The sequence below is a fragment of the Heptranchias perlo genome, unplaced genomic scaffold (genome assembly GCF_035084215.1).
Source record: "Heptranchias perlo isolate sHepPer1 unplaced genomic scaffold, sHepPer1.hap1 HAP1_SCAFFOLD_122, whole genome shotgun sequence".
NCBI classification, from domain to species: domain Eukaryota; kingdom Metazoa; phylum Chordata; class Chondrichthyes; order Hexanchiformes; family Hexanchidae; genus Heptranchias; species Heptranchias perlo.
This window is the reverse complement of record NW_027138451.1, coordinates 568,814-589,955: the sequence shown is the minus strand read 5'-3', so window position 1 is coordinate 589,955 and position 21,142 is coordinate 568,814. Positions and strand designations below refer to the sequence as shown.

General features: G+C 44.1%; 1 long non-coding RNA gene across 1 annotated transcript in view; it reads right to left on the bottom strand.

The window, feature by feature from the left end:
• Positions 1-14,428: 14,428 nt before the first annotated feature.
• Positions 14,429-21,142, bottom strand: part of LOC137308148 (uncharacterized) — a 56,318-nt gene continuing 49,604 nt past the window's right edge. Inside the window, exon 3 of the long non-coding RNA XR_010959427.1 lies at positions 14,429-15,480. This is a non-coding gene — a long non-coding RNA (uncharacterized lncRNA). The remainder of the gene's footprint in view (positions 15,481-21,142) is intronic.

The following is a 21,142-nucleotide window of genomic DNA, read 5'->3' as shown; positions in this document are numbered from 1 at the left end:
ATATTTTAAAACAGGAGATCGAACAAGTCCAGGGAACTATAAACCAGTTAACTGAAGGTCGGTGGGAGGAATAATCATGGAATCTTTTACTCAATGATGCAATAGAAAAACATCTCGAAACCGAAAATATAATATAAACAGTTTGATAGAAGGTTTGACAGTTTAAATTTCAGTTCAAAATAACTTATTTGCTTTTCAATTCTATTCCTCTGGAAATAAACCCCAGTGCTTTGTTTGCTTTTTATGGCCTTATCATCCTGTGTTGCTACTTTTAATTTGTCAATCTGTACCCCTAAAATCCCTTTGCTCTTTTACCCCATTTAGACTATTATTTTCCGAGCAGTATGTCGCCTCCTTACTCCCCCTAGCAAATTGCACCACCTCACACCTTTCTATATGGAAATTCAATGGCCATTTACACCGCCTTTCAGCACCTTATTAAAGTCTTCTTGTATTTTGTCGAAGTCTTCCTCAGTATAGAAAATACTCCAAAATTAATTGCAAGAACTTAACACAGCATTACAACTCATGTTTGGTCCAACAAAATGTACTTGCAGCTCGTCTCCATTCCCAGTTTTTCTCAATCCCACCCGTGCAATATAATGTGAAGAATTAGTTTCTGTTCTGTCCCTCTCTCATCTTCAAACTTCAATGTCCCGGGGTTTGGGGAGATCTACTGGCCGGAAGCAGAACTGCAACAGTTCGGAACAAATTGCTGAAAGCGGACAGTGTGCGGTGTGAGCGTGTTTGTGATTGGTGGCAGATACTGAATCTCATTGGATATTTGAAGAAACCAATCAGAGAGTTACAGTTAATAATTATTCTGACCTCACTCCCAATGACCCAATCACAATCATTGCCCTCCCCCATCCCTCATTACCATAGGTCTGTGGGACTGTCTATTTAATCCGAGCTCGGAGCGGATTGGGTCATTTCTGGGTCTGAAATTGAGTTTGGAAATGCCGGAGGACAAGAAAGCAGCTCCCAAGAAGGGCGCCAAGAAAACCTTGAGTAAAGCACCAGGCAAAGGCGGCAAGAAGCGGAGAAAGTCGAGGAAGGAGAGTTACGGCATCTACATCTACAAAGTGATGAAGCAGGTTCACCCGGACACCGGCATCTCCTCCAAGGCCATGGGCATCATGAACTCCTTTGTGAGCGATATTTTCGAGCGCATCGCGGGTGAGGCTTCCCGCCTGGCCCATTACAACAAGCGGGCGACTATCAGCTCCCGGGAGATGCAGACCGCCGTGCGCCTGCTGCTGCCCGGGGAACTGGCCAAGCACGCCGTGTCGGAAGGGACAAAGGCGGTGACCAAATACACCAGCTCCAAGTAAAACTCCACAAACAACTGAAAAAAAATTAAACACAAAGGCTCTTTTAAGAGCCACCCACAGTCTCTCTGAAGACGCTGTACCGACACCTCTGTATGGAATCATTTTACTGTAGATAGTTTGATACTAACTGTCTCTATAACGGCAATTGATATTAGCTCAATTGCTCAATTTAAATCTGAGATAGATACCAAAGGTATTAAGGGATATGGGACAAAGGCAGGTGTATGGAGTTAGATCACTGATCAGCCATTATCTTATCAAATGGCGGTGCAGGAAAGAGGGGCTGAATGGTCAACTCCTGTTAATATGTTCTTGTGCTTTTGTAATTTCTCTTGAAATCTGGAAGATTCTCGTATTCACTGCCCGCTATAATCTGTGTGTCGCTTTTTTATTTCGTCCCAATAACCAAAACGTGTCCCTGATCCTCTCATTCCCGCTCATATTCCACCCCTTCCCCCGCATCTGCCCCGTCAGAGCCGTTTTAAGGCGGGGGATTGGACTTCAGTCATTTCTTTCTCCTTTCCACTTTTGTTTGTTCATTATTCGGGAATCTCACTTTCAGAACCGCAATCCTTTGTAAAGCAGCAATCCCGAAAGGGTGTTCACACCGAGTACAGAATAGTCTAAAGGCTCTCTCACTGATCCACTTCTTACGCCAGGAGTCTCGGCTCCGGTTTCGATCCCGCAGCAGCTCCTGTGAACAGGGATCAATCCACAATCTGGGGTTTGTTACTTTTACAAAGATTGAGCTGGAATCTTTCCCGTTACAAAATGGGACTTTATTCCCGCCCGATTGAAAGCGAACGGTGAATGAAGCCGGATTGTAAAAGATTCTGGAAATTGTGACGGGAAATGTGGAATAACAGAGTAAAAGGAGAGAGATTTTTCAATCTTTGTCTGTACGCGACATTATTTACTAAATCCGCTTCTTTTGTTGGAAATATTTTGGCGGGCTTTTTAAATTTCAAAAACATTTCAGTTCGGGATTTTCGGGCCCTTTTCTCATTGCTGGCTACGAATTGGTGAATAAAGCAGCTCTCTGATTGGTTCAATAAACAGCCCAATGAGATTGAGAGCAGGTGGACCAATCACAAGTGCCTCCACTGTACTCCTCCAGAAGGTATAAGAAGGGCGGGTTCGGGAGGATTTCTTCATTCTTTGTGAAAGTGTTTGTGAGATTGGGGAAATGTCTGGAAGAGGAAAAACCGGCGGTAAAGCTCGGGCCAAGGCCAAGTCTCGCTCATCCCGGGCCGGACTGCAGTTCCCCGTGGGCCGTGTTCACAGGCACCTGCGAAAGGGGAACTACGCTGAACGTGTGGGTGCCGGAGCCCCGGTCTATCTGGCTGCAGTGCTCGAGTATCTGACGGCTGAAATCCTCGAGCTGGCCGGCAACGCCGGCCGGGACAACAAGAAGACCCGCATCATCCCCAGACACCTGCAGCTGGCCATCCGCAACGACGAGGAGCTCAACAAGCTCCTGGGACGAGTGACCATCGCTCAGGGCGGGGTGCTGCCTAATATCCAGGCCGTGCTGCTGCCGAAGAAAACCAGCCATGTGAGCACCAAGAGCAAGTAAAGCGGCCAAGACTTAACCTGATAACCCAAAGGCTCTTTTCAGAGCCACCCACTGTATCTATGAAAGGGCTGGTTACTTTCTGAAGAGAGTCAGGAATCAATTTAATAAGGACTTGATTCCGATTCGAGAACTAACAATAACTTGTTAAATACAAATGATCCAGATCGGTCTGTTGAAGTTTTCGCTTCCGGACAGCAGATGTCGCTAATCTCCAATAGAGTGAAATTTGCAGTTTGTCTGGTGAATGAGACAAAATATCAGAATTGTCATTAAACTGGACGGGTGGGATACAGAAATATCAGGGACGTTTGATCATCGGAATCAAGAGGCATTCTGTTGTGTTCCACCCAATATTATTTACAGTCTCATCCTCCGACAACACTTGCTCGGTCTGTATTATTTTACCCAGATTTGTACAACAGAAGCTGACTGATGTGTTGATTAATGTGTCAGCGATTACTGAATCAGTGAATGATATTTGTCTGTTATTTGATGTGAGCGAGGGAATTATTCTGTTCCTGTCTCAGTTACGACTTCTTGCCGCCTTTGGCTGGTGCTTTACTGAAGGATTTCTTGGCGCCCTTCTTGGGAGCCGCTTTCTTGTCATCAGGCATTTTCAAACTCAATTTCTGACCCAGAAATGATCCAAATCCGTTCCGAGCTCGGATGAAATAGGCAGTCCCACAACCCTATTCTAATGAGGGATGGGGGAAGGCAATGATTGTGATTGGACGGATGGGAGTAATGCCACGTTACATAGAAACATAGAAAACAGGAGCAAGAGTGGGCCATTCGGCCCTTCGGGTCTGCTCCGCCATTCAAAATGATCATTGCTGATCGTTTAACTCAGTTCCCTGTTCCCGCTGTTTCCCCATATCCCTTGATCCCTTTAGCATTTAGATATATATCTATCTCCTTCTTGAATTCATCTAATGACTTGGCCTCCACTGCATTCTGTGGTAGAGAATTCCACAGGTTCATCACCCTCCGAGTGAGGACATTTCTCCTCATCTCGGTTCTAAATCCTGAGACTGTGACCCCTGGTTCTGGATTCCCCAGCCATTGGGAATATCCTCCCTACATTTAGTCTGTCTCGTCCTGTTAGATTTTTATATGTTTCGATGAGATCACCTTTCATTCTTCGAAACTCGAGTGAATATTGGCCGAGTCAACCCAATCTCTCCTCATACGTCAGATATGCCATCCCAGGAATCAGTCTGGTGAACCTTCGTTGCACTCCCTCCATGTCAAGGACATCCTTCCTCAGATAAGGAGACCAAAACTGCACACAATTCTCCAGACGTGGTCTCACCAAGGCCCTCTATAACAGCAGTAATGTCAGGAATCTTACAACACCAGGTCATAGTCCAACAGTTTTATTTGAAAATCACAAGCTTTCGGAGGCTTTCTCCTTCTTCTGGTGAGTAAAAGTTCCAGACAGAAACTTTCCTCACATTGCACATTTTCCTGTTTCTGGAACCACGACAGAAAATGTGAATTTATTCCACTCTTTTACAGTTCCCGATTACGTCCAGTAGAGGTCAGTCTCTGGTACTGTATATGAGAGTGGGGTTTATTCTGTATTCTGTCAGTCTCCGGTACTGTATATGAGAGTGGGGTTTATTCTGTATTCTGTCAGTCTCCGGTACCCTACATGAGAGTGGGGTTTATTCTGTATTCTGTCAGTCTCCGGTACCGTATATGAGTGTGGGATTCATTCTGTATTTGTCAGTCTCCTGTGCTGTGTGTGAATGTGGGATTCATTCTGTATCTGTCAGTCTCTGGTACTGTGTGTGAGTGTGGGATTCATTCTGCATCTGTCAGTCTCTGGTACTGTGTGTGAATGTGGGATTCATTCTGTATCCTCAGTCTCTGGTACTGTGTGTGAGTGTGGGATTCATCCTGTGCCTGTCAGTCACTGGTCCAGTATATGAGTGTGGGGATTATTCTCTGTCAGTCTCTGGTCCAGTATATGAGTGTGGGGATTATTCTCTGTCAGTCTCTGGTCCAGTATATGAGTGTGGGGATTATTCTGTATCTGTCAGTCTCTGATACTGTAAGCAGGTGTGGGTTTTATTCTGTATCTGTCTGTCTCCGATACTGTACATGAGTTTGCGGTTTATTCTGTATTTGTCAGTCTCTGATACTGTATATGAATGAGGGGTTTATTCTGTATCTGTCAGTCTCTGGTACTGTGTGTGAGTGAGGGAATCATTCTGTTCCTGTCAGTCTCGGTTACAATATGCGAGTGTGGGGTTTATTCTGTATCTGTCAGTCTCTGCTACTGTGTGTGAGTGAGGGAATCATTCTGTATCTGTCAGTCTCTGGTACTGTGTGTGAGTGTGGGATTAATTCTGTATCTGTAGTCTCTGGTACTGTCTGTGTATGTGGGGGATACATTCTGTATCTGCCATTCTCTGCTACTTTATCTCAGTGTGGTATTCATTCTGTAATTCAGTCTCTGAGACAATGTGCAAGTCTGGATTCACTCTGTATTCTTATTTCAGTTTAAATTATTGTATTTGAAACTATATCTTTAATACTTTAAAGTATATACAGTTTTTTGTCGAGTGTTTAATTTGTAAATATTGATACAGTTATGGATTTTCTTTTATCAAACAATGTGTGTGAGTTTTGGAGTAGTGTTACATCTTAATCTCTGAACTCTATTGTGAATGATAATGTACCTTTCAATCTGTTCACGGTGAAATTACTGGACTGGTATGTAATGTGTAGCTCAGTCTATAATAATGGAATTAATTCTCTATCTCAGTCTGACACTGTGTGAGATTTTTGGACTGGAATGTAATATGTAGCTCAGCCTGCACTAATAGAATTGATACTGTATCTATTAGTCTTATACTGTATGAGATTGTTGGACTGGTGTGTAACATGTAGCTCAGTGCATGCTAATGGAATTGATGTTGTATCTTTGAGTCTGATGTGGTATGACATTGTTGGACTGCTATATAATGTTTGCCTCAGTCTGCACTAATGGAATTGATACATTATCTTTCAATATGACACTATAAGATTTTTGGACTGGCATGTTATGTGTAACTCAGTCTGCAGTAATGTGACTGTGAGATTCATTCTGTATCTGTCTGACTGTGGTACTTTGTGATTCATTCTGTTCCTGTCAGTTCCTGGCACTGTGTGTGAATTTGGGATTCATTCCATATCTGTCAGTCTCTGATGCTGTATGCGAGTGAGACATTCATTCAATTTACATCAATCTCTGATACTGTATGCGTGATATAAATTCTGTATCTGTCAGTCTCTGATACAGTATGTGAGTGTGGGATTTGTTCTGTATCTATCAATCACTGGTACATTGTGTGAGTGTGAGATTCATTCTATATGTCAGTCTCAGGCACTGGATCTGGGTATGAGATTCATTCTTTATCTGTATCAAATTTGTATCTGTTTACAGTATGGCATTCAAAACTGTATCTTTAATATCTAAATAATTTTTCCCAGTATTTAAGTGGTAGATAATCATATCCTTTAAAATGTGATGCTGTAGGTTATAATCAGAGAACGAGTGCATTTTTGGGCTACTATTAAATCTGCTACGATATGAAAACAATTGTGATTTAGTGCATCTTCCAAACAGATATGGTGACATTTTTGAACTTGTATATAATGTGGAGCTCAGTCTGCATGAATGGAATTGATACTGTATCTTTCAATCTGACACTGAGATTTTTGGACTGGTACTTAATTTGTAACTCAGCCTGCACTAATGTCAGTGACTGAGATTCATTTTTTATCTCTCAGTCCGTGATACTGTGTGGGATTCATTCTGTGTCTGTCAGTTGCCAGTACTGTATGTGGGTGTTGACTTCATTTTAAACATACAGTTTCTCACACTGTATGTTAGTGTGGGATTGAATTAGTAATCTGGTACTCTTAATAATGATTGTGAGATTCATTCTGCATTTCCAATCTCTGGTACTGTGTGTGAGTGTGGGATTCATTCTGTATCTGTCAGTCTCTGGTACTGTGTGTGAGTGTGGGATTCATTCTGTATCTGTCAGTTTCTGGTACTGTGTGTGAGTGTGAGATTCATTCAGTATCTGTCAGTCTCTGGTACTGTGTGTGAGTGTGGGATTCATACTTTACCTCTCAGTCTCTAGTGCTTTATGAGAGTGTGGGATGAACTCGGTGTCTGTCAGTCCTTGGTACTGGATGCCTGTGTGGGATTCATTCTGTATCTATCATCTCTGGGACCATACTTGAGTGTGGGATTCATTCTGTATCTATCATCTCTGGGACCATACTTGAGTGTGGGATTCATTCTGTGTCCGTATATAATTATTCTCTCAGATTACATTATGGTGTTCAATACTGCAGCTTTCATACCTTAATGTTTGAATCGTGTTTCTCATTATTTAATTGGAGAATATGGATACACTTTAGGATTTGATGCTGGAGGTTTAATCAAATAATTTGTGTGCTTTTTGGACTACGATTAAGTCTGTATATCTATGAGTAATATTGTGAATGATAATGTACCTTTCAAACTGATATGGTGATATTTTTGAATTGGTATATAATGTGTAGATCAGTCTGCACTAAAGGAATTGATACTGCATCATTAAATTTTATTTTATAAGATTTTTGGACTCCTGTGTAATGTGTATCTCAGTCTGTACTAATAGAATTGATACTGTATCATTAAATCTCACACTATGAGTATATTATAAACTGGTATCTAATTTGTTTCTCAGGTTACACTGTCACAGCATTTCTCAATCTGATACTGTCCATGAGTTTTGGACTTGCAATTTGTATCTCATGATCCGCTATTCGAATGGATACTGCATGTATTAAACTCACGTGTGTGTGAGAGTTCTGGGCTTGTATTCAATTGTAATCTCGGGGTATCTGGTATTTAATTCACGGATAATGTTGCCATTATGTTGAATTGACAAACTGAAAGTGTGACTTTGGACTGGGATTTTTGGATCTTCCTGTCAGCGGGACTGAGTTCGGGTGAAATGGAAACAGCGTCTGCCTCACCTGCTCTGTTTGACTGTTGGATTGAAAATGTGTCTCTGGAACCTGGGATCAGTGTGGGACTGACTACTTCTGCTGTCTGAGACTGTGGACCTGATGATCTGTCTGTGTCTCTGTGCTCTGTGAGTGATAATATACCTACTGTGTGTGAGAAGGAGCTGGCTGCACTCTTCCTTTGCCTCGGGGGGAGGAAACTTCACATTCATTCTGGATCCTTCAAGTGTTTGCCTGTAGAAAGAAACGAATCTCTTGTAACTCAAGAACAGGTGAGGTAGAAAATACAAAAGCGATCAGTTTAATATCTCTGTCAATAATTATTTTGAATATCCACAAATGAAAACCAGTGATACAAACAGAGTCAGTGTCTGACTCCACTGCAGTACTGCAGCACTCAGCTTCTGAATACCAGGTGTGTTGGGCGATTTTAAAACAATTTAGTGATATCCAGACACGACCCAACCCCTGCACTGATCCATGAATGGGACTACCGGATGGGGCAGGGATCTTTGTACAGGTCAGGTTTCTAATCCCCTCTCCCAGGGGACTAACCGTTCAACTGAAAGCAAACAGCCGCTGTTTAAAATGTCTCCTTCACACTTCTCGCCTGATTCCTGCAATAGATGCTCTTTGTATAACTCCCCACATCCTGACTGTCCGGCTCTGTTTCCAATCTTCACTGTCCAATAACAATAAACAGGGGGAGACTGGAACTAAACCAGAACCATTCACTCCTGGTTTGGGGAGAGAAAACAGCAATGAATTTAATAGCAGCTTCTTCCCATTCTCTCTCCCTTCTCCTGGACACACCCTGTCCACACACAGCCCGAGAATGACCTCTCCCTTCCGCCCCCCCTCTCACTCCATGTTCCGGGACCAGTTCCTGATCCACTCCGCCTCTTACAAACATCCCCCGGACTCCCCCTGCCCTTCCCCCGGACTCAATGCCGATCTCTGAGCCCATCTGCGGACACGGTCCCGGAGCGATGAGCTGCTGTAACGAGGCTGCTCTTTGCTCCCTTCCCCCGGGGGCCGTGATCTCTCCATTCCCGCCTGTTTTAAACCATCTTCTTCCGCTCACTGAGGGAATGTCGCCCACAGGCCGGGCTGGGGGAGGGCAGCGAGCATGCGCTCTTCTGCTCACCACCAACCAGCGCTGGGGGCGGGGCTGAGTCACGCATGCGCAGATATCTGGTTTAATTCCCAATCCAGAAATCGATGGAAACTTTCCCCAATTGGAATTTTTCCGAGTCTGAGCAAAGGAAGTGGGTCTGGGGGAAAGGTCAGAGGGAATGGGGTCCACAGGCAGTGCAGGAACAGGCACCAGAATGGGGAACAGATGGGATTCCACCAGTGCCTGACGCTGGAATCCAGACTGACTTTCCAATCTCCAACTATGAAACTATATGTTTCCATCCCTGCTGTTTCTCTCGGGATCTTTTAATGGTAAGTAGTCTTTCAGAGATAAAGAAGGCGGCTGTGGAATGAGCCAATGGGTTCTGTTCATTCTTGGCTCCTTTACTGATAAAACTGACGCTTGAGGAAGAAACTGAAGGGAGGATTTCTCAAAACCAATCCTACAGAAACATTGGAGGAAAGTCGGAGTCTGTGTGTTTTCTGGGACCGTGTCGGTTTAATATCTGACAGCAACAGTCCCAGATTAATATGATCAGAGTGAAACGCGCGCTTATTTAGTTTAGTACCGAACGACCTTGAGCTGCAAAACCGAATATAGTACAACAGGCAACAGAGGATTCAATGTGGCCCATTGTTTTTGTCGCGCTCTGCACTGTCCCTGAGTGTGGGATTAATAATGTGTCTGCCTCTGGTACAATATCAGTGAGAGATTAGATTGCACCTTCTGTCTCTCCAATGAGATCTTTCTGGAAAAAAAACGGAACTTTACAGGTCAGTCTGCAATTGATATTGTGACACTGTGTCTCTCCGCGCTCTCTCACCGTGTCGGTCGCCCTCTCTCTCCCTCTGGTGCAGTATATGAAGGTTGGATACTGCTATTGAGCGTGATATGAACACACTGATCGGAAGAGTAAGACTGACAGTCTCTCTCTCTCTGGTACGGATATGAAGGTGGGATACTGTCTGATATAAAACAGAGAGAATGAGATGTCGGGGCCAGGCCTCATTGTAACTGGGGATGTGTTCGGATCCAGTCCCAGTTCATGGTGATAATTTTTTCACAGATTCAGGGTGAGAGTCTCTGTGAGAGCGTAACACTCGCGGAGAAACTCGGCGTCATAACTAAAACCCCAACACATGAGATTCTCCAAATATTTGTAAGGTATTTGTAAACTGCTGAACCAGTCTGGGAGGGGATGCGTGGGGAGATAGAACAGGGGGGCAGACTGAAATGGAGGAGCCGAGTTGACTGTTCTTGAATGGACTGTGTTTAGGCAGGAATGGTACTGACTTTTCATTGTAACGGGGCTTATTTGAAAGCTCCGGGTTTCTGGGAATCTTTGAATATGAAGCCCGAGTCTGTAAGGGTTTGTGCGGAGCGTTGTGTTTCGGTTCAATTATCGTTAGAAATCGGCGGTCGGGGATAACTGGAGGTGGAGCTGGAAGATTAGAGTCTGCCATCTGTCCTGTCTGTCACTCTGTCTCCTCCCCTCCCGCTTTCTCTGTTTATTCCCCCATATGGAACCGAAGCGGGTCGGTGGACTGTAAACACGGTTTGCTTGTTAACAGGACGAAAGGCGAGTAATGCTTCTGATCTCCTGGGCACCAGGCCGTTCACTGTTATTTGTTTCTGTACAGAGTTACATTTCACTGATTCCCCTATGAGTTTGATGCGTTATGTAAATAATCTAACAAAATAGAGCAGAAACGGAGCGAAGCGCTGAATCCCGCAGATATAGAAAGGTTAGTCGAGCAGTTCTGGTGATGTTTTACGAGCCCAGCATGGCAAGTAGTTTAAATAATACAAGAAATCTGGTGATGTGTGGACTGGGGGCCATAACTTACCGTTTAAAGTACCGGAATGTGGTCGGTGCCCCGACTCCAGTCCCATTAATACCTCATCTCGCCTGCAACGAGAAAAAAGCAGCTCAAAGCAACACTGGTAGCATGATATCAGCGTCTCCCTTCAGACAGTAACCAGCCCTTTCACAGATACACTGGGTGGCTCTGAAAAGAGCCTTTACATCGAGTTACATCGAAACTACGGCACAGAAAGAGGCCATTCGGCCCAACTGGTCTGTTCCGGCATTTATGCTCCACACGAGGCTCCTCCTTCCCTACTTCATCTAACCCGATCAGAATACCCTTCGATTCCTTTCTTCCTCATGTGTTTCTCCAGCTTCCCCTCAATTGCACCTGTGCTATTTGTCTGAACTATTCCTTGCGGTAACGTTTTCCACATTCTAACCACTTTCTGGGTAAAGCAGTTTTTCCCGAATTCCCTATTGGATTTATTAGCGAAAATTTCATCATTATTACCTTTAGTTTTGGACTCCCGACAAATGGAAACATTTTCTCTATGTCTACCCCATGAAACCCCACTGTAAGGCCTCTATCAGGTCACCCCTCAGCCTTCTCTATTCTAATGAAAACACCCCCAATCTGTTCAGCATTTCCTAATAAGAATATCCTCTCATTTCTCGTATCATGAGAATCTTTTTTGCACCTTCTAAGTCCTTTCTATAATTGCAGACCAGAACTGTGCACAACACTCCAAGTATGGTCTCACCAAGGTCCCATACAAGTTCAACATAACTTTATTGCTTTTCAATTCTATCAATCTGGAAATGAATCCTAATGTTTGATTTGCCATTTTGTGACCTTATCAAGCTGCGTCGCTACTTTCAGTAATTTGTATATCTGTACCACTAGATCCCTTTGCTCTTCTATCCCGATTAGACTCTTACTATTCAAGCAGTATGTGACCTCCTTATTCTTCATTCTGCAAGTTTATTAATATCCTCTTGCATTTTGATGCATTCTTCCTTTTTATTAACCACATCCGCCAATTTGGTGTCGTCCACAAACTTAGAAATTGTACTTCCGATTCTCGAGTCCCGAATTGTTAATGTAAATTGTGAACAACAGTGGTCCCAACACCGATCCCTGTGGAACTCCACTTCCCACCTTTTGCCAGTCTGAGTAACTACCCTTAACCTCTATTTTCAGTTTTCTGTTTTGTTGCCAGCTTGCAAACCATTCTGCCACCTGTCCCCTGACTCCACGTGCTGTAAACTTAAGCCATGAGTCTGAAGTGTGGTACCTTATCGAAGGCCTTCGGAAAATCCAAATATATCACATCTACGACATGAACCATGGGTCTCTCAGAGTGTTTACACTGCTCCCTCACCCTAACTGATATTCTATCTTTCAACTGCTGTAATATTGCCCTATAGTAATATTTCTACTTCTCCTCCTTTCCCTATTTCCCTGTCCTTTCTTATGGACTTGAATATTAAGCTGCCATTTGTGTCCAGCTGGTATTCAGGTCTCCGTGATGATTTAATGTAATTATTTAACTTTACTCAATGGCTGATGTGAGCTGCGGCACAATGTGCGTACAGCTGATAAAGTATTGCAGGTATCGACCATCTCTTCAGTCCGATATGAGGTGAAGAATTACTGGCTTTTGTGTAATTTCCATTGATTGGGGTTTGGCGACATCTACTGGACGGAAACGGGAACTGCAACAGAGCGTGAAAGGATCCGTCAGAAAGCAGTTTAAATGATTGTAAACAATTTTACAACACCAAGTTATAGTCCAGCAATTTTATTTTAAATTCACAAGCTTTCGGAGGCTACCTCCTTCCTCAGGTGAACGATGTGGAAATCCAGACACAGTTTAAATGAGGAACAGAATCCAACAGCCTGCAGTGCCTGTTCAGGGTCTGATGTTTCGGAACTATTTAATTATTTTTGCTAGTCAGCGATGGTGGTATAGTGATGAGCATAAACCCGGGTTCGATTCCCGGACATCGCAATTCAGTGTTTGTACTAATTTGCTTCCTTCAGAAACTCGAAGTTGACAAACGAATTTGTTTCAATTCAGCTGAGGGTTGTTTCCAAAACATAAGCAGGCGTGATATTAATGAAATCTTTTCAACGTTCATTTATTTTCCTTGTAGAAGGAATAGACGACAATATACTGGAAATACTAAGTTACCGAGGGTGCAATGAGAGTGAGGAACGCAAATGTTTTGTTAGTCTTCATTACAAGGCGTTGGAATATAAGAGGAAGGAGGTCTTGCTGCAATTTTACCATCAGGAGATATTGTGTAAAATTGGCGTATATTCGACGGAGTTTAAAAGAATTAGAGGTGATCGCATTGAAACATATACATTTCTTAGACGACTTGACAGGGTAGATACTGAGAAGCTGATTTCCCTGGCTGGAGAGTCACGAACTCGAGCTCATGGTCTCAAGATAAGGTGTCGGCCATTCAGGGAAAATTTCTTCACTCAAAGGATTAGGAATCTTTGGAATTCTCTTCCCCAGAGGGCTGTGGACGCTCAATCGTTCAATATATTCAAAGCGGAGATCGATAGATTTTTGAAATCTGGAGGAATCATGGATATGGGGATCGGGCGGGAAAGTGGAGTTGAGGTCCAAGATCCCCCAAGATCTGATTGAATGGCGGAGCCGGCTCGAGGGGCCGTATGGCCTACTCCTGCTCCTATTTGTTATGTTCTTATGCAGAGAGCCTTATATCCAAGTATGCTGACGACAAGAAGTTAGGTGGCACAGTAAACAGTATAGATGGGAACAGAAAGTTTCAAAGGGACATTGATAGATTAAGTGAGTGGGCAAAACAGTGGCAGATGGAGTTCAACGTGGGAAAGTTTGAGGTCATCCACTTTGAACCTTAAAAAGATAGATCAGTGTTTTTACTAATTAAGAAGAAGCTAAGAACTGTGGGGGAGGAGAGAGATTTAGGGGTCCAAGTACAGAATTCACTACAAATATACGGTAACATGGAGATTAAATTTTGATTTTTATCTCAAGGGAACTGGAATATAAAGGAGTGGAAGTTTTGTCACAGTTTTCCAGAGCTCTGGTTAGACCTCATTTCAAGTACTGTGTTCAGTTCTGGGCACCGCACTCTCTATAATGGCTTGGAATGAGAAGGGTTTTTTTCTCTTTGTGATTCTATGCAATGGGAGAGATTAGGAAAGGTTTTGGTCTTTTAGGATTTTTTCCAGTGGGAGTGAATGAGAAGGGCTTTTGTCCATTGGGATTCTGTCTGCGTGCTCTTGCGTTTACTGACCAGACGTGTATGTTGACAAATTGCTTTGTGTTTAACTTTGTGCACCCTCGTTTGAACCCTAAAAAGAAAAGCATAGATGTAATGGAACATGGAAAGGAAATTCGTCAGATATCAGGTTATCAGCGGAACTTATAGGGCAGGTAACTGCTCGCCAGAGAATGCTGAGCCCGATTGGCAATATCAGCTCACTGCCATTAAATTGGTACGGTCACAATCCAAACCCAGGAAAATCAAATGAACCATAACTGGACATCAAATAGGAAAAAGGCAAACATTTATTTCATAAAGAGATGACCTGGATTGTAGGTGCCGGTGACCAGTGTGTTAATCGGCGGGAGGTAGAGGAGATCCCGGGATTGTAGGTGCCGGTGATCAGTGTGTTAATGGGGCGGGAGGTAGAGGAGATCCCGGGACTGCAGGTGCCGGTGATCAGTGTGTTAATGGGGCGGGAGGTAGAGGAGATCACAGGAATGTAGGTGCTGGTGACCAGTGTGTTAATGGGGCGGGAGGTAGAGGAACTTAAGACGTGCACCTGTGCTCAGCACAATGTTACAGCCAAAAGGCACATTGCAAAGGTGAAATTGTCAGACTGTGGATGTTACAAATAAACTCGAAAGACCCGTCCCTGGAGGGGCTCGAATCACCAACAACATTTTTAATTCATGGCCCAACGCGCTGATCGATTGCGTCACAGAGACAATTGATCAACTCCGTCACTGAACATTTGCAGAGCTCTGGGAAAAGAACAGGGGAATAGAATGGGATTAATTGGATCGCTCTTTCAAAGAGGCGGCACAGGTACGATGGGCCAAATGACCTCTGCCTGTGCTGTACCTTCTCTGATAGTTAAGATATAATTCATTGTATGTGAATCGATTGGGGTCGGGCTGTGGCGTTCCATAAATGTAATTGCGGTGTTTTTTGGGTCGGTTTTTTAATGTATTTTCGTTGCATCACTTCAGGCACTGTTAGAAATGGTCGGGTGTGAAATAGTTTCAGGACCTGGAAGACACGTTTTCACTCAGTGTGTAAAACAACTGCAACAGGACTCGAACCTACAATCTACTAATACATCAAACAGAAGTCAGACGCCTTATCCATTAAACCACGCGATCACATATAACCAGTGGTCAGCAAATAATCTTAGATCCGGAGCAGTGAATAAACACTCCGATTCTATCTCTCTCTTCCTTTCACTTTGTTGATGTTGTTTATTTATTGCCTTCTCTCTTCATTTCGGAAGTTGCCACTTCAGCTTCCGAATTATCAGTTAACTGATAAATGAACTCCTGCTGTTTCTCCGAGAAATCTACAATCAGAATAAACAATGTTCAGATCATTCATTTAAATGTTTTGCCGCCAAACCGAACCCCTTTCACAGTCCGCCCGGAAAATAGAAAGTGAAGGAATAAAATAAAAGCCAAATTGGTCACATTAAACTCCACACTTAAAACAGCACAGAGCTCAAAGATTGAACGTCATTTACCGAGTGGCCTCTCCCTGTCCTGTAAAATACGAACATTTTCTAAATTCTGCTGGGTGAGATTGTTATTTTCTGACTTTCATTTTATGTTAAATATAAAATAAAGGCGGACGTTGTCCCGTACCTTCGGCTAACAGGTGCGATACAGATCTGGCGCTCAGTGCGAATATTTGCACTCTCGCCGTTTAATAAATAAATGGCGGGTTTCTTGCGCTTTTCTCGACACGTGCCCTGTATTATGTGTATAATTGCGGCAGAGAATGTATCGCGCGTTTAGATATATTAAATTTGTCGGGAATTAATAAAATTGGGAAAAAAATCTCAGCAATCATTAAAATAATACAAACCCCTCCAATATTATCGAGTCTCCAGCAGAGAAACAGGCCATTCGGCGTTTATGCTCCAAACGAACCTATTCCCCCCCAACTTTTTCTAACCCTATCAGCATATCCTTCTATTCCTTTCTCCCTGATGTGCTTATCGAGCTTCCTCTGAAATGCATCTATGCTATTTGCCTCAATTACTGCTTGTGGCAGCGCGTTCCACATTCTTAACACTCTTTGGGTAAAGAATTTACTCCTGAATTCCCTATTGGATTTATTAGTGACTATCTTATATTGATGACCTCTAGTTATGGACTCGACCACAATGGGAAACATTTTCTCCACGTCTACCCCACCAAAATCTTTCATTACCTTAAAGATTAGATCACCCCTCAGCCTTCTCTTTTCTAGAGAAAAGAGGCTCAGCCTGTTTAGTCTTTCCTGATTATTATATACCCTCAGTCCTGGGATCATTCTTGAAACTTTTTTGCACACTCTCCATTGCCTCTACACCATTTAATAATATTTAGACCAGAACTGTGCACAGTACTCCAAGTGTGGTCTAACCAAGGTTACATACAAATTTAACATAACTTCTCTGATTTACAATTCTATCCCTCTAGAAATGAAACCCAATGCTTGGTTTGCTTTTTTATCGCCCTATTAACCTGTGTCGCTACTTTCAGTAATTTGTGTATCTGAATCCATAGACCCCCTTTGCTCCAGTGCTCCATTTAGACTCTTATTTTCCAAGCAATATGTGGCCTCAATAATCTACCCATCAAAATGCATCACCTCACACTTATCTATATTAAAATTAATTTGCCAATTACACACCATTCAGTAAGATTATTGATGACTTCTTTCATTTTGACACAGGCTTCCTTTCTATAAACTACACCTCCCAATTTTGTGTCATCCACAAGTTTTGAAATTGTACTTCCGATTCCCGACTCCAAATCGTTAATGTAAATTGACGGATCAAAGACTCAAGTTGCTGTTCACAACGTGAACACTTAGACGACTCGGTCACACTGGAGATCACAACCAACTGAGGGGAACTCAGAGAATCATAGAATAATAGAAAGGTTACAGCACGGAAGGAGACCATTCGACCCATGGACTCCACGCCAGCTCCGTGCAAGTGCAATCCAGCTAGTCCCATTCCCCCGCCCTATCCCCTTAGCCCTGCTTTTTTTATTTTCAAGTAATTACCCAGTTCCATTTTGAAGGCCATGATTGAATCTGCCTCCACCACCCCATCGGGCAGTGCATTCCAGATCCTAAACACTCGATGTAAAAAAGATTTTCCTCATGTCACCTTTGGTTCTTTTGCCAATCAGCTGAAATCTGTGTCCTCTGGTTCTTGACCCTTCCGCCAATGGGATCAGTTTATCTCTATTTACTCTGTCTCGGCCCTTCATGATTTTGAATACCTTGATCAAATCTCCACACAATCGTCTCTGTTTCAGGGAGAACAACCCAGGCTTCTCCAGTCTATCCACGTAACTAAAGTCCCGAATCCATGGAATCATTCTACTAAAACTCTCTTGCACCCTATCTAAGGCCTTCACGTCTTTCCTAAAGTGCAATACCCAGAACTGGACAAAATATTCCAGTTGTGGCAAAATCAGTGTTTTATAAATGTTCACCATGACTTCCATGCTTTTGTACTCTATGCCATTATTTATAAAGCCCAGGATACCATATGCTTTTTTAAACCGCTTTCTGAATCTGCCCTGCCACCTTCAACGATTTGTGCATCCAAACCCCCAGATCTCTCTGTTCCTGGACCCTTTTAGAGTTGTGCCCTCGAGTTTATTTTGCCTGTCCTCGTTCTTCCTACCGAAATGTATCACTTCTCATTTTTCTGGGTTTAATTTCATCTGCCACGTGTTTCCACGCCACCAGCCTGTCTATATCCCCTTGAAGTCTATCACTATCCTCCTCATTGTGTGCTACCCTTCCAAGTTTTGTGTCATCTGCAAATATTGATATTGTGCCCTGTACACCCAAGTCCAAGTCATTCATATATATCAAGAAAAGCAGTGGTGCCAGCACTGACCCCTGAGGAACACCACTGTACAGCACCCTGCAGTCCGCAAAACAACCTGATAGAAGTATTTAAGATTAATGACGGGTTTGATAGGGTGGACGTAGAAAAGATGTTTCCATTTGCGGGTGAGAGCAGAACCAGGGGTCATGAACATATGTTCGTCACTAATAAATCGAATAGTGAATTCAGGAGAAACTTCTTCACCCAGAGAGTGGTGAGAATTAGAAAGGAGCAGTTGAGGAAACTCACAGAGATGCATATAAGGGGACGTTCGATAAACACATGAGGGAGGAAGAACATAAGAATATAAGAAATAGGAGCAGGAGTAGGCCATGTGGAACCTCGAGCCTGCTCCGCCATTCAATAAGATTATGGCTGATCTTCGACCACAACTCCACTTTCCCGCCTGATCCCCATGTCCATTGATTCCCCTCGAGTCCAAAATTCTATCAATCTCAGGCTCAATATAGACATTGACTCAGCAACTACAGCCCTCTGGGGTAGAGAATTCCAAAGATTCAAAACCCTCTGAGTGAAGAAATTCCTCCTCATCTCAGTCTTGAATGGCCGACCCCTTATCCTGAAACAATGCCCCCTAGTTCTAGACTCTCCAGCCAGGGGGAATAGTCTCTCAGCATCTACCCGATCAAGAATCGTCCGAATCTTGTATGTTTCAATGAGCTCACCTCTCATTCTTCTAGCCTCCAGAAAGTATAGGCCCATTCTACTTAATCGGTGGAAGTGTTGATGTTGGTCAGCCCTGTCATTACAAAACTCCTTCTGTTCACCTCAGAAGGTTCTGTCTTTCGCTTGAGTCCGGGTTCCACAGGAAATTGTTTCACGGGTCAGTTCTGAGTGTTGCCAATATCCCGTGGGGGTTATCAGCTGCCTCAAATCTTGAATTCCCTCCCTAAACCTCTCTGCCTATCTCTCCTCCATGAAGACGCTCCTTAAAACCAACTACTCCCCAGATCACCCAACCCTACCTACTAACCTTCTCACCATATCCCTCAATCCCTACCGACATATCTTCCCCCCATATCCCCCAATCTCACCTACCCACCTTCACCCCATAATCCTTCAATCCCACTGACACAGCCATCACTCGCATCTACGCTCCCTGACCATATCCTTCACTCCGACTTACCCATCCTCCCTCCATATCCCTCACTCCCACTTATCAATCCGCTTGCTCTATACCATCGCCCCATCTGCCCACCCTCTCCCTATAACGCTCACTCCCACCTACCCACCTTCTGAGGAGTTCAGAAGATTCTCTTCCCATTAAGAAGATTTTTGAGACTCAGAATCACTCTCAGGTGTATTCCAGTTTCTCGAGGGGTATAAAGAGCTGTTCGGAACATTTTGTTCCTGACACTCAACCTTTCCCTCAAACTCTGACTCCAGTCTCACAGAACATGGTTGACTCTTAACTGCCCTCTGAAATACGACCGTGGCATCAGACAGGTGCACCCAGCCCAGTCGGGCCTGCAACGTCCTCCGTAAGGTAGCACTCTCGGCTCTGAGTCAGAGAGTCGTGGGCTCGAGACGCATACACTCCAGAGACTCGAGACCCAGAACGCAAGCTGAGACTTCCCGGTGCCAGTACTGAGGGAGTACTGCACTATCGGAGGGTCAGCACTGAGAGAAATCTGCATTGTCGGAAGGTCAGTACTGTGGGAGTGCTGCTCTTTTGGTGGGTCAGTACTGAGGGAGCGCTGCACTGTCGGAGGGTCAGGACTGAGGGAATGCTGCACGGTCGGATGGGCAATACTGAAGGAGTGCTGCACTTTCGGAGGGTCAGTACTGAGGGAGCGCTGCACTGTCGTACGGTCGGTACTTGGGGATGGTTCCACTGTCGGAGGGGCAGTACTGAGGGAGTGCTGCACGTTCGGAGGGTTAGTACTGAATGAGTGCTGCACTGTCGGAGGGTCAGTACTGAGGGAGGGCTGCAAGGTCAGAGGGTCAGTACTGAAGGATTGCTGCACTTTCGGAGGATCAGTACTGAGGGAGCGCTGCAAGGTCAGAGGGCAGTACTGAAGGAGCGCTGCACTGTCTGAAGTGCCGACATTTGGATGAGATGTTAAACCGAGGCTGCGTCTGCTTTCTCTGGTGAACATATTGGAAGGTGAGCAGGGGAGCTCTCCCCCGTGTCCTGGGGCCTAAAATTAACCAACCAACATCACTAAAAAAAGATTATCTGGTCATTGATCTCATTGCTGTTTGCGGGATCTTTCTGTGCGCAAATTGGCTGCCGCATTTCCTACATTCCAACAGTAACTGCACTTCAAAAATACATCATTGTCTGTGAAGAGATTTGGGACGTTCTGAGTTTGTAAAATGGCGCAATTGAAATGCAACTTCTTTCTTCTTCTTTACCCTCAAACACCAGTCAACATCTGCAATCCTCTATCTCCAGTGAGTATCTGCAACCCACTATATCCAGTCAACATCTGCACTCCTCGATCTCCAGTCAGCATCTTCAACCCTCCATCTCCAGTTAATATCTGCACCCCTCTATCTCCGGTCAACATCTGCACCCCTCTATCTCCGGTCAACATCAGCACCCCCTAGCTCCAGTCAATATCTGCACCCCTCTATCTCCGGTCAACATCTGCACCCCCTAGCTCCAGTCAATATCTGCACCCCTCTATCTCCGGTCAACATCTGCACCCCCTAGCTCCAGTCAGCATCTTCAGCCATCTATCTCCAGTCAAAATCTGCGCCCTTCATCTCCAGTCAGCATCTTCAACCATCTATCTCCGATCAACATCTGCACCCCTCTATCTCCAGTCAATATCTGCACCCCTCTATCTCCGGTCAACATCTTCAACCCTCTATCTCCAGTCAACATCTGTTTCTCTCTATCTCCAGTCAGCATCTGCACCCCTCTCTCAACAATCCACATTCGTTTCAGGTCAAACATGGACAAAGAAAGCTCCTTCTGATTACCACCTTCCGCCCTCCCTTAGCTGATGAATCAGTCCCCCTCCATGTTGAACAACACTTGGATGAAGCACTGAGGGTAGTGAGGACACACAATATACTCTGGATGGCCGAGCCCTGAAAGAGACAGCAAACAGACTGGACTTCTTGCACGTTTTAGAGA